This window comes from Papio anubis, chromosome 13 (assembly GCF_008728515.1).
Source record: "Papio anubis isolate 15944 chromosome 13, Panubis1.0, whole genome shotgun sequence".
NCBI classification, from domain to species: domain Eukaryota; kingdom Metazoa; phylum Chordata; class Mammalia; order Primates; family Cercopithecidae; genus Papio; species Papio anubis.
Window position 1 is genome coordinate 9,806,284 of NC_044988.1, and position 3,466 is coordinate 9,809,749.

Sequence of the window (3,466 nt, forward strand, 5' to 3'; positions counted from 1 at the left end):
TTTTTGAGACAGAGTTTTGCTCTGTAGCCCGGGCTGGAGTGCGGTGGCCGGATCTCAGCTCACTGCAAGCTCCGCCTACCGGGTTCCCGCCATTCTCCTGCCTCAGCCTCCGGAGTAGCTGGGACTACAGGCGCCCGCCACCTCGCCCGGCTAGTTTTTTGTATTTTTAGTAGAGACAGGGTTTCACCGTGTTAGCCAGGATGGTCTCGATCTCCTGACCTCGTGATCCACCCGTCTCGGCCTCCCAAAGTGCTGGGATTACAGGCTTGAGCCACCGCACCCGGCCCCTTCCCGCCAGTTCTAATCAATAACTCACATCTGTTCCCTTGGTTACCGACTCTGCACCCATTCTTCCCGCTGAAACTGCACGTCCCACCACTGTAACTCACATCCCCCTTCCCTTCCTTATTTGGAAAAGTATTCACAAATAGCCAATCGGGTCAACTTAGAATGTGTGGTCTGACCCCAGCCCTGGGGGAGTGACACAGAGGTAGAGACTGTGTTAGGGATAAAAACATTTTCCCTCCTTTGTTCAGTGTGCTCCTGTGATCTTGATTGATGCAAGCAGCACCCTTCTGCAGAAGTAAATTGCCTTGCTGAGAAAACTTGCCTGAGTGCTGGTTTCACTTTGTGGCACCGAGCATTTGTTTCCAACAGTGAATATTCCACTTATTTTTAAAAATGTCTTCTTTGAGGTAACTGTGAGGTTTGACAGATACAATTTTAAAGCATAACATTTGGAAATTAATTCCGAGTTTATTCTTTTTAGAAGCTGAAACACAGAACCATAGGAACTGGAGTTAGAGAGCATCCCATTAATAGCTAACACTCCTCTAGTAACTCATGGATTCATTAATAATTGCAACCTTAAAACCTCATCAGTAACTCATTACTCATTGGTAACTCATTTATTAACTCACTAGTCACCTATGACTTCCCCCAAGTGTCCACAGAAGGGAGGAAGGTAGGAGAGATGCGCTGGCCCCGCCGGCCTCTGCTGGTGCATCCCATCACATCCATCATCTGTCCCACAGCTTCCCTGGCCTGTCCCCCAACAGAACCCAACACCACCACACCCAGCCCCTGCCCAGAGCTTCCTTTCCAGCCACAGCTCACTGGATCAAGCTGGGCTGGGGCTCTTCTCCCCTTTTCTCTTTGATCGATGTAATTTACAAGCATGGAAGGAAGTCAAATTGCACATTGTAAACTTTTGCACAGAAAAGTTTACAATGAAAATTTCCTTTGCCTTGCTCCTCCCCACCTGGAATGCAGCTTCCCAGTAAAAGGACCTACAACCCACCAGGAGGGAATAAAGATTGCTTTAGACCAGCATGGCACCAGGGACCGGTTTTGTGGAAGACAATTTTTAACCCAGGGTTGGGTGGGGGGACGGTTTCAGGATGAAACTGTTCCACCTCAGATCGTCAGGCGTTAGTTACATTCTCACAAGGAGCAGGCAACCTAGATCCCTCACATGTGCAGTTCACAACAGGGTTCCCACTCCTATGAGAATCTAGTGGCGCTGCTGACCTGACAGGTAATGCTGGTTCACCCACCCACCATTCACCTCCTGCTGTGTGGCCCCATTCCTAACAGGCCACAGACGAGCTCCAGTCCATGGCCTGGGAGTTGGAGATCCCTGCTTTAGACTGAAGACATCTGAGATACAGCAGACACAGCTAGAGACTTTTTTTTTTCCTGAGATGGAGTCTCTCTCTGTCACTCAGGCTGGCATGCAGTGGTGCAATCTCAGCTCACGGCAACCTCTGCCTCCTGGGTTCAAGCGATTCTCCTGCCTCAGCCTCCCGAGTAGCTGGGATTACAGGTACACGCCACCACACCCGGCTAATTTTTGTATTTTTAGTAGAGACAGGGTTTCACCACGTTGGCCAGATTTGGTCTCGAACTCCTGACCTCAAGTCAGGATCCGCCTGCCTTGGCCTCCCAAAGTGCTGGGATTACGGGGGTGAGCCATTGCGCCCAGCCTAGAGGCCTTTTTTGAGCTTCCCATATCTCATTAAAGGCAGATTTCTGATCATGAAGCTGCCATACATCCCTTCTCAAGGTGCCTGTTAACACCAAGATTAAACCCTGTGTAAGCAAGCCCTCTGAAAACCGTCCATACTTTACCCCGAAGTCCTTACCACCCCGCTTTTACGATGCTGATGTATGAACTCTCACCCCTGGCGGCTCGGCTCCTGGAGCCACTCCTTTTGGAGTGCTCCTAAATACAGTGAAAGCAAACTTTTCTGCTGTTCCTCTTTCTATTGTCAATTAAATTGCAGTCCTCTCCACCTCCCCACCACTCAGATATATTGGTAAAGAAAAGCTTTCCTAGGCAGGGCATGGTAGCTCATGCCTGTAATCCCAACACTTTGGGAGGCCAAGGTGGGCAGATCACCTGAGGTCGGAAGTTCGAGACCAGCCTGACCAACATGGAGAAATCCCATCTCTATTAAAAATATAGGCCGGGCGCGGTGGCTCAAGCCTGTAATCCCAGCACTTTGGGAGGCCGAGGCGGGCGGATCACGAGGTCAGGAGATCGAGACCATCCTGGCTAACATGGTGAAACCCCGTCTCTACTAAAAATACAAAAAACTAGCCGGGCGTGGTGGCGGGCGCCTGTAGTCCCAGCTACTCGGAGGCTGAGGCAGGAGAATGGCCTGAACCTGGGAGGCGGAGCTTGCAGTGAGCCGAGATCGCGCCACTGCACTCCAGCCTGGGTGACACAGCGCGAGACTCCGTCTCAAAAAAATAAAAAAATAAAAAAATAAATAAAGTTGGCCGGGTGTGCTGGTGCATGCCTGTAATCCCAGCTACTCGGGAGGCTGAGGCAGGAGAATCACTTGAACCCGGGAGGCGGAGGTTGTGGTGAGCCGAGATCACACCATTGCACTCCAGCCTAGGCAACAAGAGCGAAACTCCAACTAAAAAAAAAAAAAAAGGTAAAACTTTCAAAGCTGGGAACACTTGTGGTGTTTTCTGGTGGTTAACTCTATTCTTCTTCTTTAAAATCCTACAGTTTCCCTTTTATTACTATTCTATAAATCCTCAGTTCATTTTGATTCTTTTATTGCTTATCTTTACACTTTCAAATAATAACCTCAAAACTCCGTTTCTTGTTTTGTCAATTTAATTTGCCCTTGGGCTGTGTGAGAGCATCAGCACCTGCTGTTCGGTCACCGGCACAGCGGCCCCTCCTAGCTCTGGCCAGCAGCACTCCAATTTTGACAGTACTGAGACTTGCCCACTTGCATTCTATTCTGCAACTATATTGGGTTTGTCCATGTTTTTGTCTAACTGCTGCTTCTACAAGATAAAAATCAATATGCATCAAATGCATTATTTTGACTACTATGTAAAAAGTGGTCATTATAGCCAGGTGTGGTGGCTCACACCTGTAATCTCAGCGCTTTCAGAGGCCAAGGCGGGTGGATCACCTGAAGTCAGGAGTTCGAGACCAGGC